The sequence below is a fragment of the Myxine glutinosa genome (genome assembly GCF_964187855.1).
Source record: "Myxine glutinosa chromosome 3 unlocalized genomic scaffold, kmMyxGlut1.1 SUPER_3_unloc_1, whole genome shotgun sequence".
Classification (NCBI taxonomy): Eukaryota; Metazoa; Chordata; class Myxini; order Myxiniformes; family Myxinidae; genus Myxine; species Myxine glutinosa.
In genome coordinates this window covers 61,285-88,356 of record NW_027616352.1, presented here as the reverse complement: position 1 = coordinate 88,356, position 27,072 = coordinate 61,285, and positions in this window count along the sequence as shown.

Sequence of the window (27,072 nt, the reverse complement as noted above, 5' to 3'; positions counted from 1 at the left end):
TGGATACACAACTCTCTCTCTCTCAATGAGACAAATCCTTTGTTGGATCCACAACTCTCTCTCTCTCAATAAGACAAATCCTTTGTTGGATCCACAACTCTCTCTCTCTCTCAATAAGACAAATCCTTTGTTGGATCCACAACTCTCTCTCTCAATAAGACAAATCTTTTGTTGGATCCACAACTCACTCTCTCTCAATAAGACAAATCCTTTGTTGGATCCACAACTCTCTCTCTCTCAATAAGACAAATCCTTTGTTGGATCCACAACTCTCTCTCTCTCTCAATAAGACAAATCCTTTGTTGGATCCACAACTCTCTCTTTCTCAATAAGACAAATCCTTTGTTGGATCCACAACTCACTCTCTCTCAATAAGACAAATCCCTTGTTGGATCCACAACTCTCTCTCTCAATAAGACAAATCCTTTGTTGGATCCACAACTCTCTCTCTCTCAATGAGACAAATCCTTTGTTGGATCCACAACTCTCTCTCTCAATAAGACAAATCCTTTGTTGGATCCACAACTCTCTCAAGAAGACAAATCCTTTGTTGGTTCCACAACTCTCTCAACCAGACAAATCCTTTGTTGGATCCACAACTCTCTCTTTCTCAATAAGACAAATCCTTTGTTGGATCCACAACTCTCTCTCTCAATTAGACAAATCCTTTGTTGGATCCACAACTCTCTCTCTCTCAATAAGACAAATCCTTTGTTGGATCCACAACTCTCTCAATAAGAGAAATCCTTTGTTGGATCCACACCTCTCTCTCTCTCAATAAGACAAATCCTTTGTTTGATCCACAACTCTCTCAATAAGACAAATCCTTTCTTGGATCCACAACTCTCTCTCTCTCTCAATAAGACAAATCCTTTGTTGGATCCACAACTCTCTCAATAAGACAAATCCCTTTGTTGGATCCACAACTCTCTCAATTAGACAAATCCTTTGTTGGATCCACAACTCTCTCAAAAAGACAAATCCTTTGTTGGATCCACAACTCTGTCTCTCAATAAGACAAATCCTTTGTTGGATCCACAACTCTCTCAATTACACAAATCCTTTGTTGGATCCACAACTCTCTCTCTCAATAAGACAAATCCTTTGTTGGATCCACAACTCTCTCAATTACACAAATCCTTTGTTGGATCCACAACTCTCTCAATAAAACAAATCCTTTGTTGGATCCACAATTCTCTCTCTCTCAATAAGACAAATCCTTTGTTGGATCCACAACTCTCTCTCTCTCAATAAGACAAATCCTTTGTTGGATCCACAACTTGCTCTCTCTCAATAAGACAAATCCTTTGTTGGATCCACAACTCTCTCTCTCTCAATGAGACAAATCCTTTGTTGGATCCACAACTCTCTCTCTCTCAATGAGACAAATCCTTTGTTGGATCCACAACTCTCTCTCTCAATCAGACAAATCTTTTGTTGGATCCACAACTCACTCTCTCTCAATAAGACAAATCCTTTGTTGGATCCACAACTCTCTCTCTCAATAAGACAAATCCTTTGTTGGATCCACAACTCTCTCTCTCTCAATAAGACAAATCCTTTGTTGGATCCACAACTCTCTCTCTCTCTCAATAAGACAAATCCTTTGTTGGATCCACAACTCTCTCTTTCTCAATAAGACAAATCCTTTGTTGGATCCACAACTCACTCTCTCTCAGTAAGACAAATCCCTTGTTGGATCCACAACTCTCTCTCTCAATAAGACAAATCCTTTGTTGGATCCACAACTCTCTCTCTCTCAATGAGACAAATCCTTTGTTGGATCCACAACTCTCTCTCTCAATAAGACAAATCCTTTGTTGGATCCACAACTCTCTCAATAAGACAAATCCTTTGTTGGTTCCACAACTCTCTCAACAAGACAAATCCTTTGTTGGATCCACAACTCTCTCTTTCTCAATAAGACAAATCCTTTGTTGGATCCACAACTCTCTCTCTCAATGAGACAAATCCTTTGTTGGATCCACAACTCTCTCTCTCTCAATAAAACAAATCCTTTGTTGGATCCACAACTCTCTCAATAAGAGAAATCCTTTGTTGGATCCACACCTCTCTCTCTCTCAATAAGACAAATCCTTTGTTTGATCCACAACTCTCTCAATAAGACAAATCCTTTCTTGGATCCACAACTCTCTCTCTCTCAATAAGACAAATCCTTTGTTGGATCCACAACTCTCTCAATAAGACAAATCCCTTTGTTGGATCCACAACTCTCTCAATTAGACAAATCCTTTCTTGGATCCACAACTCTCTCTCTCTCAATAAGACAAATCCTTTGTTGGTTCCACAACTCTCTCAATAAGACAAATCCCTTTGTTGGATCCACAACTCTCTCAATTAGACAAATCCTTTGTTGGATCCACAACTCTCTCAAAAAGACAAATCCTTTGTTGGATCCACAACTCTCTCTCTCAATAAGACAAATCCTTTGTTGGATCCACAACTCTCTCAATTACACAAATCCTTTGTTGGATCCACAACTCTCTCTCTCAATAAGACAAATCCTTTGTTGGATCCACAACTCTCTCAATTACACAAATCCTTTGTTGGATCCACAACTCTCTCTCTCTCTCAATAAGACAAATCCTTTGTTGGATCCACAACTCTCTCAACAAGACAAATCCTTTGTTGGATCCACAACTCTCTCAATGAGACAAATCCTTTGTTGGATCCACAACTCTGTCTCTCTCAATAAGACAAAGCCTTTGTTGGATCCACAACTCTCTCAATAAGACAAATCCTTTGTTGGATCCACAACTCTCTCTCTCAATAAGACAAATCCCTTGTTGGATCCACAACTCTCTCTCTCTCAATAAGACAAATCCTTTGTTGGATCCACAACTCACTCTCTCTCAATAAGACAAATCCTTTGTTGGATCCACAACTCACTCTCTCAATAAGACAAATCCTTTGTTGGATCCACAACTCTCTCTCTCTCAATAAGACAAATCCTTTGTTGGATCCACAACTCTCTCTCTCAATAAGACAAATCTTTTGTTGGATCCACAACTCACTCTCTCTCAATAAGACAAATCCTTTGTTGGATCCACAACTCTCTCTCTCAATAAGACAAATCCTTTGTTGGATCCACAACTCTCTCTCTCTCAATAAGACAAATCCTTTGTTGGATCCACAACTCTCTCTCTCAATAAGACAAATCCTTTGTTGGATCCACAACTCTCTCTCTCAATAAGACAAATCCTTTGTTGGATCCACAACTCTCTCTCTCTCAATGAGACAAATCCTTTGTTGGATCCACAACTCTCTCTCTCAATAAGACAAATCCTTTGTTGGATCCACAACTCTCTCAATAAGACAAATCCTTTGTTGGATCCACAACTCTCTCTCTCTCAATAAGACAAATCCTTTGTTGGATCCACAACTCTCTCAATAAGAGAAATCCTTTGTTGAATCCACACCTCTCTCTCTCTCAATAAGACAAATCCTTTGTTTGATCCACAACTCTCTCAATAAGACAAATCCTTTCTTGGATCCACAACTCTCTCTCTCTCAATAAGACAAATCCTTTGTTGGATCCACAACTCTCTCAATAAGACAAATCCCTTTGTTGAATCCACAACTCTCTCTCTCTCAATAAGACAAATCCTTTGTTGGATCCACAACTCTCTCAATTAGACAAATCCTTTGTTGGATCCACAACTCTCTCAAAAAGACAAATCCTTTGTTGGATCCACAACTCTCTCTCTCAATAAGACAAATCCTTTGTTGGATCCACAACTCTCTCAATAAGAGAAATCCTTTGTTGGATCCACACCTCTCTCTCTCTCAATAAGACAAATCCTTTGTTTGATCCACAACTCTCTCAATAAGACAAATCCTTTCTTGGATCCACAACTCTCTCTCTCTCAATAAGACAAATCCTTTGTTGGATCCACAACTCTCTCAATAAGACAAATCCCTTTGTTGGATCCACAACTCTCTCAATTAGACAAATCCTTTCTTGGATCCACAACTCTCTCTCTCTCAATAAGACAAATCCTTTGTTGGTTCCACAACTCTCTCAATAAGACAAATCCCTTTGTTGGATCCACAACTCTCTCAATTAGACAAATCCTTTGTTGGATCCACAACTCTCTCAAAAAGACAAATCCTTTGTTGGATCCACAACTCTCTCTCTCAATAAGACAAATCCTTTGTTGGATCCACAACTCTCTCAATTACACAAATCCTTTGTTGGATCCACAACTCTCTCTCTCAATAAGACAAATCCTTTGTTGGATCCACAACTCTCTCAATTACACAAATCCTTTGTTGGATCCACAACTCTCTCTCTCTCTCAATAAGACAAATCCTTTGTTGGATCCACAACTCTCTCAACAAGACAAATCCTTTGTTGGATCCACAACTCTCTCAATGAGACAAATCCTTTGTTGGATCCACAACTCTGTCTCTCTCAATAAGACAAAGCCTTTGTTGGATCCACAACTCTCTCAATAAGACAAATCCTTTGTTGGATCCACAACTCTCTCTCTCAATAAGACAAATCCCTTGTTGGATCCACAACTCTCTCTCTCTCAATAAGACAAATCCTTTGTTGGATCCACAACTCACTCTCTCTCAATAAGACAAATCCTTTGTTGGATCCACAACTCACTCTCTCAATAAGACAAATCCTTTGTTGGATCCACAACTCTCTCTCTCTCAATAAGACAAATCCTTTGTTGGATCCACAACTCTCTCTCTCAATAAGACAAATCTTTTGTTGGATCCACAACTCACTCTCTCTCAATAAGACAAATCCTTTGTTGGATCCACAACTCTCTCTCTCAATAAGACAAATCCTTTGTTGGATCCACAACTCTCTCTCTCTCAATAAGACAAATCCTTTGTTGGATCCACAACTCTCTCTCTCAATAAGACAAATCCTTTGTTGGATCCACAACTCTCTCTCTCAATAAGACAAATCCTTTGTTGGATCCACAACTCTCTCTCTCTCAATGAGACAAATCCTTTGTTGGATCCACAACTCTCTCTCTCAATAAGACAAATCCTTTGTTGGATCCACAACTCTCTCAATAAGACAAATCCTTTGTTGGATCCACAACTCTCTCTCTCTCAATAAGACAAATCCTTTGTTGGATCCACAACTCTCTCAATAAGAGAAATCCTTTGTTGAATCCACACCTCTCTCTCTCTCAATAAGACAAATCCTTTGTTTGATCCACAACTCTCTCAATAAGACAAATCCTTTCTTGGATCCACAACTCTCTCTCTCTCAATAAGACAAATCCTTTGTTGGATCCACAACTCTCTCAATTAGACAAATCCTTTGTTGGATCCACAACTCTCTCAAAAAGACAAATCCTTTGTTGGATCCACAACTCTCTCTCTCAATAAGACAAATCCTTTGTTGGATCCATAACTCTCTCAATTACACAAATCCTTTGTTGGATCCACAACTCTCTCTCTCAATAAGACAAATCCTTTGTTGGATCCACAACTCTCTCAATTACACAAATCCTTTGTTGGATCCACAACTCTCTCAATAAAACAAATCCTTTGTTGGATCCACAATTCTCTCTCTCTCAATAAGACAAATCCTTTGTTGGATCCACAACTCTCTCTCTCTCAATAAGACAAATCCTTTGTTGGATCCACAACTTGCTCTCTCTCAATAAGACAAATCCTTTGTTGGATCCACAACTCTCTCTCTCTCAATGAGACAAATCCTTTGTTGGATCCACAACTCTCTCTCTCTCAATGAGACAAATCCTTTGTTGGATCCACAACTCTCTCTCTCAATAAGACAAATCTTTTGTTGGATCCACAACTCACTCTCTCTCAATAAGACAAATCCTTTGTTGGATCCACAACTCTCTCTCTCAATAAGACAAATCCTTTGTTGGATCCACAACTCTCTCTCTCTCAATAAGACAAATCCTTTGTTGGATCCACAACTCTCTCTCTCTCTCAATAAGACAAATCCTTTGTTGGATCCACAACTCTCTCTTTCTCAATAAGACAAATCCTTTGTTGGATCCACAACTCTCTCAATAAGACAAAGCCTTTGTTGGATCCACAACTCACTCTCTCTCAATAAGACAAATCCTTTGTTGGATCCACAACTCTCTCAATAAGACAAATCCCTTTGTTGGATCCACAACTCTCTCAATTAGACAAATCCTTTGTTGGATCCACAACTCTCTCAAAAAGACAAATCCTTTGTTGGATCCACAACTCTCTCAATTAAACAAAGCCTTTGTTGGATCCACAACTCTCTCTCTCTCTCAATAAGACAAATCCTTTGTTGGATCCACAACTCTCTCAATAAGACAAATCCTTTGTTGGATCCACAACTCTCTCAATGAAACAAATCCTTTGTTGGATCCACAACTCTGTCTCTCTCAATAAGACAAAGCCTTTGTTGGATCCACAACTCACTCTCTCTCAATAAGACAAATCCTTTGTTGGATCCACAACTCTCTCAATAAAACAAATCCTTTGTTGGATCCACAATTCTCTCTCTCTCAATAAGATAAATCCTTTGTTGGATCCACAATTCTCTCTCTCTCAATAAGACAAATCCTTTGTTGGATCCACAACTCTTTCTCTCAATAAGACAAATCCTTTGTTGGATCCACAACTCTCTCAATAAGACAAATCCTTTGTTGGTTCCACAACTCTCTCAACAAGACAAATCCTTTGTTGGATCCACAACTCTCTCTTTCTCAAGAAGACAAATCCTTTGTTGGATCCACAACTCTCTCTCTCTCAATTAGACAAATCCTTTGTTGGATCCACAACTCACTCTCTCTCAATAAGACAAATCCTTTGTTGGATCCACAACTCTCTCTCTCTCAATAAGACAAAGCCTTTGTTGGATCCACAACTCACTCTCTCTCAATAAGACAAATCCTTTGTTGGATCCACAACTCTCTCAATAAAACAAATCCTTTGTTGGATCCACAATTCTCTCTCTCTCAATAAGACAAATCCTTTGTTGGATCCACAACTCGCTCTCTCTCAATAAGACAAATCCTTTGTTGGATCCACAACTCTCTCTCTCTCAATAAGACAAATCCTTTGTTGGATCCACAACTCGCTCTCTCTCAATAAGACAAATCCTTTGTTGGATCCACAACTCTCTCTCTCTCAATGAGACAAATCCTTTGTTGGATACACAACTCTCTCTCTCTCAATGAGACAAATCCTTTGTTGGATCCACAACTCTCTCTCTCAATAAGACAAATCTTTTGTTGGATCCACAACTCACTCTCTCTCAATAAGACAAATCCTTTGTTGGATCCACAACTCTCTCTCTCAATAAGACAAATCCTTTGTTGGATCCACAACTCTCTCTCTCTCAATAAGACAAATCCTTTGTTGGATCCACAACTCTCTCTCTCTCAATAAGACAAATCCTTTGTTGGATCCACAACTCTCTCTCTCAATAAGACAAATCCTTTGTTGGATCCACAACTCTCTCTCTCTCAATGAGACAAATCCTTTGTTGGATCCACAACTCTCTCTCTCAATAAGACAAATCCTTTGTTGGATCCACAACTCTCTCAATGAGACAAATCCTTTGTTGGTTCCACAACTCTCTCAACAAGACAAATCCTTTGTTGGATCCACAACTCTCTCTTTCTCAATAAGACAAATCCTTTCTTGGATCCACAACTCTCTCTCTCTCTCAATAAGACAAATCCTTTGTTGGATCCACAACTCTCTCTCTCTCAATAAGACAAATCCTTTGTTGGATCCACAACTCTCTCAATAAGACAAATCCTTTGTTGGATCCACAACTCTCTCTCTCTCAATTAGACAAATCCTTTGTTGGATCCACAACTCTCTCAATAAGACAAACCCTTTGTTGGATCCACAACTCTCTCTCTCAAAAAGACAAATCCTTTGTTGGATCCACAACTCTCTCTCTCTCAATAAGACAAATCCTTTGTTGGATCCACAACTCACTCTCTCTCAATAAGACAAATCCTTTGTTGGATCCACAACTCACTCTCTCTCAATAAGACAAATCCTTTGTTGGATCCACAACTCTCTCTCTCTCAATAAGACAAATCCTTTGTTGGATCCACAACTCTCTCTCTCAATAAGACAAATCCTTTGTTGGATCCACAACTCTCTCTCTCAAAAAGACAAATCCTTTGTTGGATCCACAACTCTCTCTCTCTCAATAAGACAAATCCTTTGTTGGATCCACAACTCTCTCTCTCTCAATAAGACAAATCCTTTGTTGGATCCACAACTCACTCTCTCTCAATAAGACAAATCCTTTGTTGGATCCACAACTCACTCTCTCAATAAGACAAATCCTTTGTTGGATCCACAACTCTCTCTCTCTCAATGAGACAAATCCTTTGTTGGATCCACAACTCTCTCTCTCTCAATGAGACAAATCCTTTGTTGGATCCACAACTCTCTCTCTCAATAAGACAAATCTTTTGTTGGATCCACAACTCACTCTCTCTCAATAAGACAAATCCTTTGTTGGATCCACAACTCTCTCTCTCAATAAGACAAATCCTTTGTTGGATCCACAACTCTCTCTCTCAATAAGACAAATCCTTTGTTGGATCCACAACTCTCTCTCTCTCAATAAGACAAATCCTTTGTTGGATCCACAACTCTCTCTTTCTCAATAAGACAAATCCTTTGTTGGATCCACAACTCACTCTCTCTCAATAAGACAAATCCTTTGTTGGATCCACAACTCTCTCTCTCAATAAGACAAATCCTTTGTTGGATCCACAACTCTCTCTCTCTCAATGAGACAAATCCTTTGTTGGATCCACAACTCTTTCTCTCAATAAGACAAATCCTTTGTTGGATCCACAACTCTCTCAATAAGACAAATCCTTTGTTGGTTCCACAACTCTCTCAACAAGACAAATCCTTTGTTGGATCCACAACTCTCTCTTTCTCAAGAAGACAAATCCTTTGTTGGATCCACAACTCTCTCTCTCTCAATTAGACAAATCCTTTGTTGGATCCACAACTCTCTCTCTCTCAATAAGACAAATCCTTTGTTGGATCCACAACTCTCTCTCTCTCAATAAGAGAAATCCTTTGTTGGATCCACACCTCTCTCTCTCTCAATAAGACAAATCCTTTGTTTGATCCACAACTCTCTCAATAAGACAAATCCTTTGTTGGATCCACAACTCTCTCTCTCAATAAGACAAATCCTTTGTTGGATCCACAACTCACTCTCTCTCAATAAGACAAATCCTTTGTTGGATCCACAACTCACTCTCTCTCAATAAGACAAATCCTTTGTTGGATCCACAACTCTCTCTCTCTCAATAAGACAAATCCTTTGTTGGATCCACAACTCTCTCTCTCAATAAGACAAATCCTTTGTTGGATCCACAACTCTCTCTCTCTCAAAAAGACAAATCCTTTGTTGGATCCACAACTCTCTCTCTCTCAATAAGACAAATCCTTTGTTGGATCCACAACTCTCTCTCTCTCTCAATAAGACAAATCCTTTGTTGGATCCACAACTCACTCTCTCTCAATAAGACAAATCCTTTGTTGGATCCACAACTCACTCTCTCAAAAAGACAAATCCTTTGTTGGATCCACAACTCTCTCTCTCTCAATGAGACAAATCCTTTGTTGGATCCACAACTCTCTCTCTCTCAATGAGACAAATCCTTTGTTGGATCCACAACTCTCTCTCTCAATAAGACAAATCTTTTGTTGGATCCACAACTCACTCTCTCTCAATAAGACAAATCCTTTGTTGGATCCACAACTCTCTCTCTCAATAAGACAAATCCTTTGTTGGATCCACAACTCTCTCTCTCAATAAGACAAATCCTTTGTTGGATCCACAACTCTCTCTCTCTCTCAATAAGACAAATCCTTTGTTGGATCCACAACTCTCTCTTTCTCAATAAGACAAATCCTTTGTTGGATCCACAACTCACTCTCTCTCAATAAGACAAATCCTTTGTTGGATCCACAACTCTCTCTCTCAATAAGACAAATCCTTTGTTGGATCCACAACTCTCTCTCTCTCAATGAGACAAATCCTTTGTTGGATCCACAACTCTCTCTCTCAATAAGACAAATCCTTTGTTGGATCCACAACTCTCTCAATAAGACAAATCCTTTGTTGGTTCCACAACTCTCTCAACAAGACAAATCCTTTGTTGGATCCACAACTCTCTCTTTCTCAAGAAGACAAATCCTTTGTTGGATCCACAACTCTCTCTCTCTCAATTAGACAAATCCTTTGTTGGATCCACAACTCTCTCTCTCTCAATAAGACAAATCCTTTGTTGGATCCACAACTCTCTCTCTCTCAATAAGAGAAATCCTTTGTTGGATCCACACCTCTCTCTCTCTCAATAAGACAAATCCTTTGTTTGATCCACAACTCTCTCAATAAGACAAATCCTTTGTTGGATCCACAACTCTCTCTCTCAATAAGACAAATCCTTTGTTGGATCCACAACTCTCTCAATAAGACAAATCCCTTTGTTGGATCCACAACTCTCTCAATTAGACAAATCCTTTGTTGGATCCACAACTCTCTCTCTCAATAAGACAAATCCTTTGTTGGATCCACAACTCTCTCTCTCAATAAGACAAATCCTTTGTTGGATCCACAACTCTCTCTCTCTCAATGAGACAAATCCTTTGTTGGATCCACAACTCCCTCAATGAGACAAATCCTTTGTTGGTTCCACAACTCTCTCAACAAGACAAATCCTTTGTTGGATCCACAACTCTCTCTTTCTCAATAAGACAAATCCTTTGTTGGATCCACAACTCTCTCTCTCTCAATTAGACAAATCCTTTCTTGGATCCACAACTCTCTCTCTCTCAATAAGACAAATCCTTTGTTGGATCCACAACTCTCTCAATAAGACAAATCCTTTGTTGGATCCACAACTCTCTCTCTCTCTCAATAAGACAAATCCTTTGTTGGATCCACAACTCTCTCTCTCTCAATTAGACAAATCCTTTGTTGGATCCACAACTCTCTCTCTCTCTCAATAAGACAAATCCTTTGTTGGATCCACAACTCTCTCAATAAGAGAAATCCTTTGTTGGATCCACACCTCTCTCTCTCTCAATAAGACAAATCCTTTGTTTGATCCACAACTCTCTCAATAAGACAAATCCTTTGTTGGATCCACAACTCTCTCTCTCAATAAGACAAATCCTTTGTTGGATCCACAACTCTCTCAATAAGACAAATCCCTTTGTTGGATCCACAACTCTCTCAATTAGACAAATCCTTTGTTGGATCCACAACTCTCTCAAAAAGACAAATCTTTTGTTGGATCCACAACTCTCTCTCTCAATAAGACAAATCCTTTGTTGGATCCACAACTCTCAATTACACAAATCCTTTGTTGGATCCACAACTCTCTCTCTCTCTCAATAAGACAAATCCTTTGTTGGATCCACAACTCTCTTTCTCTCAATAAGACAAATCCTTTGTTGGATCCACAACTCTCTCTCTCTCAATTAGACAAATCCTTTGTTGGATCCACAACTCTCTCAATAAGACAAATCCTTTGTTGGATCCACAACTCTGTCTCTCTCAATAAGACAAAGCCTTTGTTGGATCCACAACTCACTCTCTCTCAATAAGACAAATCCTTTGTTGGATCCACAACTCTCTCAATAAGACAAATCCTTTGTTGGATCCACAACTCTCTCAATGAGACAAATCCTTTGTTGGATCCACAACTCTGTCTCTCTCAATAAGACAAAGCCTTTGTTGGATCCACAACTCACTCACTCTCAATAAGACAAATCCTTTGTTGGATCCACAACTCTCTCAATAAAACAAATCCTTTGTTGGATCCACAATTCTCTCTCTCTCAATAAGACAAATCCTTTGTTGGATCCACAACTCTCTCTCTCTCAATAAGACAAATCCTTTGTTGGATCCACAACTCTCTCTCTCTCAATAAGACAAATCCTTTGTTGGATCCACAACTCACTCTCTCAATAAGACAAATCCTTTGTTGGATCCACAACTCTCTCTCTCAATAAGACAAATCCTTTGTTGGATCCACAACTCTCTCTCTCTCAATAAGACAAATCCTTTGTTGGATCCACAACTCACTCTCTCAATAAGACAAATCCTTTGTTGGATCCACAACTCTCTCTCTCTCAATAAGACAAATCCTTTGTTGGATCCACAACTCGCTCTCTCTCAATAAGACAAATCCTTTGTTGGATCCACAACTCTCTCAATAAGACAAATCCTTTGTTGGATCCACAACTCTCTCAATGAGACAAATCCTTTGTTGGATCCACAACTCTCTCTCTCTCAATAAGACAAAGCCTTTGTTGGATCCACAACTCACTCTCTCTCAAAAAGACAAATCCTTTGTTGGATCCACAACTCTCTCAATAAAACAAATCCTTTGTTGGATCCACAATTCTCTCTCTCTCAATAAGACAAATCCTTTGTTGGATCCACAACTCGCTCTCTCTCAATAAGACAAATCCTTTGTTGGATCCACAACTCTCTCTCTCTCAATAAGACAAATCCTTTGTTGGATCCACAACTCGCTCTCTCTCAATAAGACAAATCCTTTGTTGGATCCACAACTCTCTCTCTCTCTCAATGAGACAAATCCTTTGTTGGATACACAACTCTCTCTCTCTCAATGAGACAAATCCTTTGTTGGATCCACAACTCTCTCTCTCAAAAAGACAAATCTTTTGTTGGATCCACAACTCACTCTCTCTCAATAAGACAAATCCTTTGTTGGATCCACAACTCTCTCTCTCAATAAGACAAATCCTTTGTTGGATCCACAACTCTCTCTCTCTCAATAAGACAAATCCTTTGTTGGATCCACAACTCTCTCTCTCTCTCAATAAGACAAATCCTTTGTTGGATCCACAACTCTCTCTTTCTCAATAAGACAAATCCTTTGTTGGATCCACAACTCACTCTCTCTCAATAAGACAAATCCCTTGTTGGATCCACAACTCTCTCTCTCAATAAGACAAATCCTTTGTTGGATCCACAACTCTCTCTCTCTCAATGAGACAAATCCTTTGTTGGATCCACAACTCTCTCTCTCAATAAGACAAATCCTTTGTTGGATCCACAACTCTCTCAATAAGACAAATCCTTTGTTGGATCCACAACTCACTCTCTCAAAAAGACAAATCCTTTGTTGGATCCACAACTCTCTCTCTCAATAAGACAAATCCTTTGTTGGATCCACAACTCTCTCTCTCTCAATAAGACAAATCCTTTGTTGGATCCACAACTCGCTCTCTCTCAATAAGACAAATCCTTTGTTGGATCCACAACTCACTCTCTCAATAAGACAAATCCTTTGTTGGATCCACAACTCTCTCTCTCTCAATAAGACAAATCCTTTGTTGGATCCACAACTCGCTCTCTCTCAAGAAGACAAATCCTTTGTTGGATCCACAACTCTCTCAATAAGACAAATCCTTTGTTGGATCCACAACTCTCTCAATGAGACAAATCCTTTGTTGGATCCACAACTCTCTCTCTCTCAATAAGACAAAGCCTTTGTTGGATCCACAACTCACTCTCTCTCAATAAGACAAATCCTTTGTTGGATCCACACCTCTCTCTCTCTCAATAAGACAAATCCTTTGTTTGATCCACAACTCTCTCAATAAGACAAATCCTTTCTTGGATCCACAACTCTCTCTCTCTCAATAAGACAAATCCTTTGTTGGATCCACAACTCTCTCAATAAGACAAATCCCTTTGTTGGATCCACAACTCTCTCAATTAGACAAATCCTTTGTTGGATCCACAACTCTCTCAAAAAGACAAATCCTTTGTTGGATCCACAACTCTCTCAATTACACAAATCCTTTGTTGGATCCACAACTCTCTCAATAAAACAAATCCTTTGTTGGATCCACAACTCTCTCTCTCTCAATGAGACAAATCCTTTGTTGGATCCACAACTCTCTCTCTCTCAATGAGACAAATCCTTTGTTGGATCCACAACTCTCTCTCTCTCAATAAGACAAATCCTTTGTTGGATCCACAACTCTCTCTCTCAATAAGACAAATCCTTTGTTGGATCCACAACTCTCTCTCTCTCAATGAGACAAATCCTTTGTTGGATCCACAACTCCCTCAATGAGACAAATCCTTTGTTGGTTCCACAACTCTCTCAACAAGACAAATCCTTTGTTGGATCCACAACTCTCTCTTTCTCAATAAGACAAATCCTTTGTTGGATCCACAACTCTCTCTCTCTCAATTAGACAAATCCTTTCTTGGATCCACAACTCTCTCTCTCTCAATAAGACAAATCCTTTGTTGGATCCACAACTCTCTCAATAAGACAAATCCTTTGTTGGATCCACAACTCTCTCTCTCTCTCAATAAGACAAATCCTTTGTTGGATCCACAACTCTCTCTCTCTCAATTAGACAAATCCTTTGTTGGATCCACAACTCTCTCTCTCTCTCAATAAGACAAATCCTTTGTTGGATCCACAACTCTCTCAATAAGAGAAATCCTTTGTTGGATCCACACCTCTCTCTCTCTCAATAAGACAAATCCTTTGTTTGATCCACAACTCTCTCAATAAGACAAATCCTTTGTTGGATCCACAACTCTCTCTCTCAATAAGACAAATCCTTTGTTGGATCCACAACTCTCTCAATAAGACAAATCCCTTTGTTGGATCCACAACTCTCTCAATTAGACAAATCCTTTGTTGGATCCACAACTCTCTCAAAAAGACAAATCTTTTGTTGGATCCACAACTCTCTCTCTCAATAAGACAAATCCTTTGTTGGATCCACAACTCTCAATTACACAAATCCTTTGTTGGATCCACAACTCTCTCTCTCTCTCAATAAGACAAATCCTTTGTTGGATCCACAACTCTCTTTCTCTCAATAAGACAAATCCTTTGTTGGATCCACAACTCTCTCTCTCTCAATTAGACAAATCCTTTGTTGGATCCACAACTCTCTCAATAAGACAAATCCTTTGTTGGATCCACAACTCTGTCTCTCTCAATAAGACAAAGCCTTTGTTGGATCCACAACTCACTCTCTCTCAATAAGACAAATCCTTTGTTGGATCCACAACTCTCTCAATAAGACAAATCCCTTTGTTGGATCCACAACTCTCTCAATTAGACAAATCCTTTGTTGGATCCACAACTCTCTCAAAAAGACAAATCCTTTGTTGGATCCACAACTCTCTCAATTACACAAAGCCTTTGTTGGATCCACAACTCTCTCTCTCTCTCAATAAGACAAATCCTTTGTTGGATCCACAACTCTCTCAATAAGACAAATCCTTTGTTGGATCCACAACTCTCTCAATGAGACAAATCCTTTGTTGGATCCACAACTCTGTCTCTCTCAATAAGACAAAGCCTTTGTTGGATCCACAACTCACTCACTCTCAATAAGACAAATCCTTTGTTGGATCCACAACTCTCTCAATAAAACAAATCCTTTGTTGGATCCACAATTCTCTCTCTCTCAATAAGACAAATCCTTTGTTGGATCCACAACTCTCTCTCTCTCAATAAGACAAATCCTTTGTTGGATCCACAACTCTCTCTCTCTCAATAAGACAAATCCTTTGTTGGATCCACAACTCACTCTCTCAATAAGACAAATCCTTTGTTGGATCCACAACTCTCTCTCTCAATAAGACAAATCCTTTGTTGGATCCACAACTCTCTCTCTCTCAATAAGACAAATCCTTTGTTGGATCCACAACTCACTCTCTCAATAAGACAAATCCTTTGTTGGATCCACAACTCTCTCTCTCTCAATAAGACAAATCCTTTGTTGGATCCACAACTCGCTCTCTCTCAATAAGACAAATCCTTTGTTGGATCCACAACTCTCTCAATAAGACAAATCCTTTGTTGGATCCACAACTCTCTCAATGAGACAAATCCTTTGTTGGATCCACAACTCTCTCTCTCTCAATAAGACAAAACCTTTGTTGGATCCACAACTCACTCTCTCTCAAAAAGACAAATCCTTTGTTGGATCCACAACTCTCTCAATAAAACAAATCCTTTGTTGGATCCACAATTCTCTCTCTCTCAATAAGACAAATCCTTTGTTGGATCCACAACTCGCTCTCTCTCAATAAGACAAATCCTTTGTTGGATCCACAACTCTCTCTCTCTCAATAAGACAAATCCTTTGTTGGATCCACAACTCGCTCTCTCTCAATAAGACAAATCCTTTGTTGGATCCACAACTCTCTCTCTCTCTCAATGAGACAAATCCTTTGTTGGATACACAACTCTCTCTCTCTCAATGAGACAAATCCTTTGTTGGATCCACAACTCTCTCTCTCAAAAAGACAAATCTTTTGTTGGATCCACAACTCACTCTCTCTCAATAAGACAAATCCTTTGTTGGATCCACAACTCTCTCTCTCAATAAGACAAATCCTTTGTTGGATCCACAACTCTCTCTCTCTCAATAAGACAAATCCTTTGTTGGATCCACAACTCTCTCTCTCTCTCAATAAGACAAATCCTTTGTTGGATCCACAACTCTCTCTTTCTCAATAAGACAAATCCTTTGTTGGATCCACAACTCACTCTCTCTCAATAAGACAAATCCCTTGTTGGATCCACAACTCTCTCTCTCAATAAGACAAATCCTTTGTTGGATCCACAACTCTCTCTCTCTCAATGAGACAAATCCTTTGTTGGATCCACAACTCTCTCTCTCAATAAGACAAATCCTTTGTTGGATCCACAACTCTCTCAATAAGACAAATCCTTTGTTGGATCCACAACTCACTCTCTCAAAAAGACAAATCCTTTGTTGGATCCACAACTCTCTCTCTCAATAAGACAAATCCTTTGTTGGATCCACAACTCTCTCTCTCTCAATAAGACAAATCCTTTGTTGGATCCACAACTCGCTCTCTCTCAATAAGACAAATCCTTTGTTGGATCCACAACTCACTCTCTCAATAAGACAAATCCTTTGTTGGATCCACAACTCTCTCTCTCTCAATAAGACAAATCCTTTGTTGGATCCACAACTCGCTCTCTCTCAAGAAGACAAATCCTTTGTTGGATCCACAACTCTCTCAATAAGACAAATCCTTTGTTGGATCCACAACTCTCTCAATGAGACAAATCCTTTGTTGGATCCACAACTCTCTCTCTCTCAATAAGACAAAGCCTTTGTTGGATCCACAACTCACTCTCTCTCAATAAGACAAATCCTTTGTTGGATCCACAACTCTCTCAATAAAACAAATCCTTTGTTGGATCCACAATTCTCTCTCTCTCAATAAGACAAATCCTTTGTTGGATCCACAACTCGCTCTCTCTCAATAAGACAAATCCTTTGTTGGATCCACAACTCTCTCTCTCTCAATAAGACAAATCCTTTGTTGGATCCACAACTTGCTCTCTCTCAATAAGACAAATCCTTTGTTGGATCCACAACTCTCTCAATAAGAGAAATCCTTTGTTGGATCCACACCTCTCTCTCTCTCAATAAGACAAATCCTTTGTTTGATCCACAACTCTCTCAATAAGACAAATCCTTTCTTGGATCCACAACTCTCTCTCTCTCAATAAGACAAATCCTTTGTTGGATCCACAACTCTCTCAATAAGACAAATCCCTTTGTTGGATCCACAACTCTCTCAATTAGACAAATCCTTTGTTGGATCCACAACTCTCTCAAAAAGACAAATCCTTTGTTGGATCCACAACTCTCTCAATTACACAAATCCTTTGTTGGATCCACAACTCTCTCAATAAAACAAATCCTTTGTTGGATCCACAACTCTCTCTCTCTCAATGAGACAAATCCTTTGTTGGATCCACAACTCTCTCTCTCTCAATGAGACAAATCCTTTGTTGGATCCACAACTCTCTCTCTCTCAATAAGACAAATCCTTTGTTGGATCCACAACTTGCTCTCTCTCAATAAGACAAATCCTTTGTTGGATCCACAACTCTCTCTCTCTCAATGAGACAAATCCTTTGTTGGATCCACAACTCTCTCTCTCTCAATGAGACAAATCCTTTGTTGGATCCACAACTCTCTCTCTCAATAAGACAAATCTTTTGTTGGATCCACAACTCACTCTCTCTCAATAAGACAAATCCTTTGTTGGATCCACAACTCTCTCTCTCAATAAGACAAATCCTTTGTTGGATCCACAACTCTCTCTCTCTCAATAAGACAAATCCTTTGTTGGATCCACAACTCTCTCTCTCTCTCAATAAGACAAATCCTTTGTTGGATCCACAACTCTCTCTCTCTCAATAAGACAAATCCTTTGTTGGATCCACAACTCGCTCTCTCTCAATGAGACAAATCCTTTGTTTGATCCACAACTCTCTCAATAAGACAAATCCTTTCTTGGATCCACAACTCTCTCTCTCTCAATAAGACAAATCCTTTGTTGGATCCACAACTCTCTCAATAAGACAAATCCCTTTGTTGGATCCACAACTCTCTCAATTAGACAAATCCTTTGTTGGATCCACAACTCTCTCAAAAAGACAAATCCTTTGTTGGATCCACAACTCTCTCTCTCAATAAGACAAATCCTTTGTTGGATCCACAACTCTCTCAATTACACAAATCCTTTGTTGGATCCACAACTCTCTCTCTCAATAAGACAAATCCTTTGTTGGATCCACAACTCTCTCAATTACACAAATCCTTTGTTGGATCCACAACTCTCTCAATAAAACAAATCCTTTGTTGGATCCACAATTCTCTCTCTCTCAATAAGACAAATCCTTTGTTGGATCCACAACTCTCTCTCTCTCAATAAGACAAATCCTTTGTTGGATCCACAACTTGCTCTCTCTCAATAAGACAAATCCTTTGTTGGATCCACAACTCTCTCTCTCTCAATGAGACAAATCCTTTGTTGGATCCACAACTCTCTCTCTCTCAATGAGACAAATCCTTTGTTGGATCCACAACTCTCTCTCTCAATAAGACAAATCTTTTGTTGGATCCACAACTCACTCTCTCTCAATAAGACAAATCCTTTGTTGGATCCACAACTCTCTCTCTCAATAAGACAAATCCTTTGTTGGATCCACAACTCTCTCTCTCTCAATAAGACAAATCCTTTGTTGGATCCACAACTCTCTCTCTCTCTCTCTCAATAAGACAAATCCTTTGTTGGATCCACAACTCTCTCTTTCTCAATAAGACAAATCCTTTGTTGGATCCACAACTCACTCTCTCTCAGTAAGACAAATCCCTTGTTGGATCCACAACTCTCTCTCTCAATAAGACAAATCCTTTGTTGGATCCACAACTCTCTCTCTCTCAATGAGACAAATCCTTTGTTGGATCCACAACTCTCTCTCTCTCAATAAGACAAATCCTTTGTTGGATCCACAACTCTCTCAATAAGACAAATCCTTTGTTGGTTCCACAACTCTCTCAACAAGATAAATCCTTTGTTGGATCCACAACTCTCTCTTTCTCAATAAGACAAATCCTTTGTTGGATCCACAACTCTCTCTCTCAATTAGACAAATCCTTTGTTGGATCCACAACTCTCTCTCTCTCAATAAGACAAATCCTTTGTTGGATCCACAACTCTCTCAATAAGAGAAATCCTTTGTTGGATCCACACCTCTCTCTCTCTCAATAAGACAAATCCTTTGTTTGATCCACAACTCTCTCAATAAGACAAATCCTTTCTTGGATCCACAACTCTCTCTCTCAATAAGACAAATCCTTTGTTGGATCCACAACTCTCTCAATAAGACAAATCCCTTTGTTGGATCCACAACTCTCTCAATTAGACAAATCCTTTGTTGGATCCACAACTCTCTCAAAAAGACAAATCCTTTGTTGGATCCACAACTCTCTCTCTCAATAAGACAAATCCTTTGTTGGATCCACAACTCTCTCAATTACACAAATCCTTTGTTGGATCCACAACTCTCTCTCTCAATAAGACAAATCCTTTGTTGGATCCACAACTCTCTCAATTACACAAATCCTTTGTTGGATCCACAACTCTCTCTCTCTCTCAATAAGACAAATCCTTTGTTGGATCCACAACCCTCTCAACAAGACAAATCCTTTGTTGGATCCACAACTCTCTCAATGAGGCAAATCCTTTGTTGGATCCACAACTCTGTCTCTCTCAATAAGACAAAGCCTTTGTTGGATCCACAACTCTCTCAATAAGACAAATCCTTTGTTGGATCCACAACTCTCTCTCTCAATAAGACAAATCCCTTGTTGGATCCACAACTCTCTCTCTCTCAATAAGACAAATCCTTTGTTGGATCCACAACTCACTCTCTCTCAATAAGACAAATCCTTTGTTGGATCCACAACTCACTCTCTCAATAAGACAAATCCTTTCTTGGATCCACAACTCTCTCTCTCTCAATAAGACAAATCCTTTGTTGGATCCACAACTCTCTCTCTCAATAAGACAAATCTTTTGTTGGATCCACAACTCACTCTCTCTCAATAAGACAAATCCTTTGTTGGATCCACAACTCTCTCTCTCAATAAGACAAATCCTTTGTTGGATCCACAACTCTCTCTCTCTCAATAAGACAAATCCTTTGTTGGATCCACAACTCTCTCTCTCAATAAGACAAATCCTTTGTTGGATCCACAACTCTCTCTCTCAATAAGACAAATCCTTTGTTGGATCCACAACTCTCTCTCTCTCAATGAGACAAATCCTTTGTTGGATCCACAACTCTCTCTCTCAATAAGACAAATCCTTTGTTGGATCCACAACTCTCTCAATAAGACAAATCCTTTGTTGGATCCACAACTCTCTCTCTCTCTCAATAAGACAAATCCTTTGTTGGATCCACAACTCTCTCAATAAGAGAAATCCTTTGTTGGATCCGCACCTCTCTCTCTCTCAATAAGACAAATCCTTTGTTTGATCCACAACTCTCTCAATAAGACAAATCCTTTCTTGGATCCACAACTCTCTCTCTCTCAATAAGACAAATCCTTTGTTGGATCCACAACTCTCTCAATAAGACAAATCCCTTTGTTGGATCCACAACTCTCTCAATTAGACAAATCCTTTGTTGGATCCACAACTCTCTCAAAAAGACAAATCCTTTGTTGGATCCACAACTCTCTCTCTCAATAAGACAAATCCTTTGTTGGATCCACAACTCTCTCAATTACACAAATCCTTTGTTGGATCCACAACTCTCTCTCTCAATAAGACAAATCCTTTGTTGGATCCACAACTCTCTCAATAAAACAAATCCTTTGTTGGATCCACAATTCTCTCTCTCTCAATAAGACAAATCCTTTGTTGGATCCACAACTCTCTCTCTCTCAATAAGACAAATCCTTTGTTGGATCCACAACTTGCTCTCTCTCAATAAGACAAATCCTTTGTTGGATCCACAACTCTCTCTCTCTCTCAATGAGACAAATCCTTTGTTGGATCCACAACTCTCTCTCTCTCAATGAGACAAATCCTTTGTTGGATCCACAACTCTCTCTCTCTCTCAATGAGACAAATCCTTTGTTGGATCCACAACTCTCTCTCTCAATAAGACAAATATTTTGTTGGATCCACAACTCACTCTCTCTCAATAAGACAAATCCTTTGTTGGATCCACAACTCTCTCTCTCTCAATGAGACAAATCCTTTGTTGGATCCACAACTCTCTCTCTCAATAAGACAAATCTTTTGTTGGATCCACAACTCACTCTCTCTCAATAAGACAAATCCTTTGTTGGATCCACAACTCTCTCTCTCAATAAGACAAATCCTTTGTTGGATCCACAACTCTCTCTTTCTCAATAAGACAAATCCTTTGTTGGATCCACAACTCACTCTCTCTCAGTAAGACAAATCCCTTGTTGGATCCACAACTCTCTCTCTCAATAAGACAAATCCTTTGTTGGATCCACAACTCTCTCTCTCTCAATGAGACAAATCCTTTGTTGGATCCACAACTCTCTCTCTCAATAAGACAAATCCTTTGTTGGATCCACAACTCTCTCAATAAGACAAATCCTTTGTTGGTTCCACAACTCTCTCAACAAGACAAATCCTTTGTTGGATCCACAACTCTCTCTTTCTCAATAAGACAAATCCTTTGTTGGATCCACAACTCTCTCTCTCAATTAGACAAATCCTTTGTTGGATCCACAACTCTCTCTCTCTCAATAAGACAAATCCTTTGTTGGATCCACAACTCTCTCAATAAGAGAAATCCTTTGTTGGATCCACACCTCTCTCTCTCTCTCAATAAGACAAATCCTTTGTTTGATCCACAACTCTCTCAATAAGACAAATCCTTTCTTGGATCCACAACTCTCTCTCTCAATAAGACAAATCCTTTGTTGGATCCACAACTCTCTCAATAAGACAAATCCCTTTGTTGGATCCACAACTCTCTCAATTAGACAAATCCTTTGTTGGATCCACAACTCTCTCAAAAAGACAAATCCTTTGTTGGATCCACAACTCTCTCTCTCAATAAGACAAATCCTTTGTTGGATCCACAACTCTCTCAATTACACAAATCCTTTGTTGGATCCACAACTCTCTCTCTCAATAAGACAAATCCTTTGTTGGATCCACAACTCTCTCAATTACACAAATCCTTTGTTGGATCCACAACTCTCTCTCTCTCTCAATAAGACAAATCCTTTGTTGGATCCACAACTCTCTCAACAAGACAAATCCTTTGTTGGATCCACAACTCTCTCAATGAGACAAATCCTTTGTTGGATCCACAACTCTGTCTCTCTCAATAAGACAAAGCCTTTGTTGGATCCACAACTCTCTCAATAAGACAAATCCTTTGTTGGATCCACAACTCTCTCTCTCTCAATAAGACAAATCCCTTGTTGGATCCACAACTCTCTCTCTCTCAATAAGACAAATCCTTTGTTGGATCCACAACTCACTCTCTCTCAATAAGACAAATCCTTTGTTGGATCCACAACTCACTCTCTCAATAAGACAAATCCTTTGTTGGATCCACAACTCTCTCTCTCTCAATAAGACAAATCCTTTGTTGGATCCACAACTCTCTCTCTCAATAAGACAATTCTTTTGTTGGATCCACAACTCACTCTCTCTCAATAAGACAAATCCTTTGTTGGATCCACAACTCTCTCTCTCAATAAGACAAATCCTTTGTTGGATCCACAACTCTCTCTCTCTCAATAAGACAAATCCTTTGTTGGATCCACAACTCTCTCTCTCTCAATAAGACAAATCCTTTGTTGGATCCACAACTCTCTCTCTCAATAAGACAAATCCTTTGTTGGATCCACAACTCTCTCTCTCTCAATGAGACAAATCCTTTGTTGGATCCACAACTCTCTCTCTCAATAAGACAAATCCTTTGTTGGATCCACAACTCTCTCAATAAGACAAATCCTTTGTTGGTTCCACAACTCTCTCAACAAGACAAATCCTTTGTTGGATCCACAACTCTCTCTTTCTCAATAAGACAAATCCTTTGTTGGATCCACAACTCTCTCTCTCTCAATTAGACAAATCCTTTGTTGGATCCACAACTCTCTCTCTCTCAATAAGACAAATCCTTTGTTGGATCCACAACTCTCTCAATAAGAGAAATCCTTTGTTGGATCCACACCTCTCTCTCTCTCAATAAGACAAACCCTTTGTTTGATCCACAACTCTCTCAATATGACAAATCCTTTGTTGGATCCACAACTCTCTCAATAAGACAAATCCCTTTGTTGGATCCACAACTCTCTCAATTAGACAAATCCTTTGTTGGATCCACAACTCTCTCTCTCAATAAGACAAATCCTTTGTTGGATCCACAACTCTCTCAATTACACAAATCCTTTGTTGGATCCACAACTCTCTCTCTCTCAATAAGACAAATCCTTTGTTGGATCCACAACTCTCTCAATTAGACAAATCCTTTGTTGGATCCACAACTCTCTCAATAAGACAAATCCTTTGTTGGATCCACAACTCTGTCTCTCTCAATAAGACAAAGCCTTTGTTGGATCCACAACTCACTCTCTCTCAATAAGACAAATCCTTTGTTGGATCCACAACTCTCTCAATAAGACAAATCCTTTGTTGGATCCACAACTCTCTCTCTCTCAATAAGACAAATCCTTTGTTGGATCCACAATTCTCTCTCTCTCAATAAGACAAATCCTTTGTTGGATCCACAACTCTCTCTCTCTCTCAATAAGACAAATCCTTTGTTGGATCCACAACTCTCTCTCTCTCTCAATAAGACAAATCCTTTGTTGGATCCACAACTCACTCTCTCTCAATAAGACAAATCCTTTGTTGGATCCACAACTCACTCTCTCAATAAGACAAATCCTTTGTTGGATCCACAACTCTCTCTCTCTCAATAAGACAAATCCTTTGTTGGATCCACAACTCTCTTTCCCAAAAAGACAAATCCTTTGTTGGATCTGTGGAAGTGTAACTCAGCGTAACTTATTAATTGGCACTGGTAACTTATTAATTAACCTGGTAACAAAGCAGATATATTTTACATGCAAACTCTGTGAAAGACGAGTTTGTAAATGAGTCAGGAATGCGCCCGAACATGATAATCTTTTGTCCACCTGGTCACAGCCCCTGGCTGAAGCACCCCCCTATCGTTTGGTAAACGGAACTCACAACAGGAGGGGAGCGAGCTGATACCAGGACTTGGTACATGCATGACCTCGGGGCACCAGCGGAGAGGGGATTAAAATCCAGTTTGTCCATATAACGGGAGCAAACGTGGAAGTCGGGAGTACTTGCTGCGAGGAGCTCTGACGAACGGGAGTGTCGGAGGAACATCAGCCGAACGAGAAGGACATTGGAAAAGAGTTAATCTCAGCCATTGAATAATGCGGTATTATTTGGTAAATGGAATGAAGTGAATAATAAACCAGACCTTTTGTAAACCTGTGTCCGGTCATTGGAGTCCTGTGAGTCCACAGCTTCAAATTCTTCAACAATCTGGAGGCACCGCTGGAATTTCGAGTGGACGTCGTCAAGGGTCAAGGTGAGCATGACCTCTTGGGGATCTGTCAATTATGAAATATGAATTCTGAAGATGGAGGATTTGGTGTGTGGGACTGGCGATTGTCCATAGGAAATACAAGGATGAAACGTGTTAAACGACTGTAGCAATTTATTTGTGTTTTTTTTCTCTAAATGATTTCTGTAAATATGTATTTTTGCGCTGTTCATTAAGGGTCTTACTGTGACCTGCGAGCAAACGGAGCAAGCGTGCACCTTGCGACCGTTTGCTTCCAGGACGTGTAAGGCCGGTACACTCGTTTACCCACCCGTACACGTATAAAGTACTTATTTTTTTTGCACTTGTTCAAAGCACTCGACTTGCTCGGCGCTCGGCGAGCGACAGGGAACCGGGAAAGGGAATTATATTTATATATATATATATTTCCAATATGGTATTGCGACAAAAAGGCTTATATCTTTGGAAACGACTGGTCGGATTTAGACAAATTAAAACTCGTTCGATCAACAAATAAATTCATGACAGACAATCCCACCTAATGCCGGTCCAGAATTACTATGAAAGATGGCGATTGGGAAAAAATTGCATACCAACACTCCCTCACTGTCCCTCATTGTCCCTCATGTCCATTCCGGCACCCTGTCTCTTGCTCCCGTTTTTTTCCCTCCCTTTACTTCCCATTGGCGGACGTTTTGCGAGAAGCAAAGCGTTTTGCAGGAAGATAAATAGCATGGGTGAAACAAAACCAGTGCTGTTGTGTTGTTTTTTTTTGACGAAATTTGCCAGATAAATAGCATGGGTGACACGACGAAATGATTGGATTTTGGTTCAGGTCCGAATCCAGATCCGGCCTATCAGTGGGATACAAAACATAAACTGTTCACCAAGGCGGAGATATAATAATAATAATAATAATTCTGTATTATTTAGTTAACCAGTTTGTGTGAAACCTCAACCTAAATATAAAAATTGATCTGCTTGGTGTTAGTTTAAGGGCTGTTCCAAATTTATCCTGATTATGAGAGATAATTACAGGAAATGGTGTTTGTGAGTAACAACCACCCTCTGGTCGAGGCTCATAGAAGGGGTGATGCTTACTGATTCGGCACGCTTACAATAGGTGTTAATGGTGGGATGTCAGAGGTTTTGGTGTGGGTTAATGTTCACACTGTTTTGGAAAATAATGCTCGATGCAACATGATCCTAAAAAAAAAAAGAACCCAGCCCTACATCGAAAGATCAGGAAGGGAAGGAATGGAAAATTTGTCAAGGTTTGAAATTAATCGGACAAGGGGGTCCCAAGGTATGGTCACCGTACTCGCAAGCCGTTCGCTTAGGCTCTGCGAATGGACCAAACCATTTGATGTAAATAGGAGGGGGGTTCTGTGGTCGTTACTGCCACGTGGTTTCAAAGTTTTTGTTGTTGCTTGCACGTGTGTTTTTTTTTGCAAGCACGTACGGGCAAGCGCGTACGTGCGGGCACGCCCTACTATATATAAATAGAGGTAATATTGAGTTACGGAATTAATTACTTTCAACAATGCAAAGGGTGACAAGATATAAGATTTAATGGGATTTTAATAAGATTTTAATGGGATTTTAATAAGATTTAATGGGATTTTAATAAGATTTTAATGGGATTTTAATAAGATTTTAATGGGATTTTAATGGGATAAATTGGGAACAGATAGAGAGAGACAGACAGAGAGAGAGAGAACATAGAGAGAGACAGACAGACAGACAGAGAGAGAAACACAGAGAGAGACAGAAAGAGAGACAGACAGACAGACAGAGAGAGAGAGAGAGAAAAGAAAGAAAGAGAGACATAGAGACAAACAGAGATAAATATGATAGTCAGACACATAGAGAGAGACAGACAGACAGACAGAGAGAGATAGACAGAGTGAGACAAAGTGAGAAAGAGAGACAGACAGAGAGAGATAGACAGAGAGAGAAAGAGAGAGAGACATAGAGACAAACAGAGATAAAGATGATAGTCAAACACATAGAGAGAGACAGACAGAGAGAGATAGACAGAGTGAGACAAAGTGAGAAAGAGAGACAGACAGAGAGAGAGAGAGAGAGAAAAGAAAGAAAGAGAGAC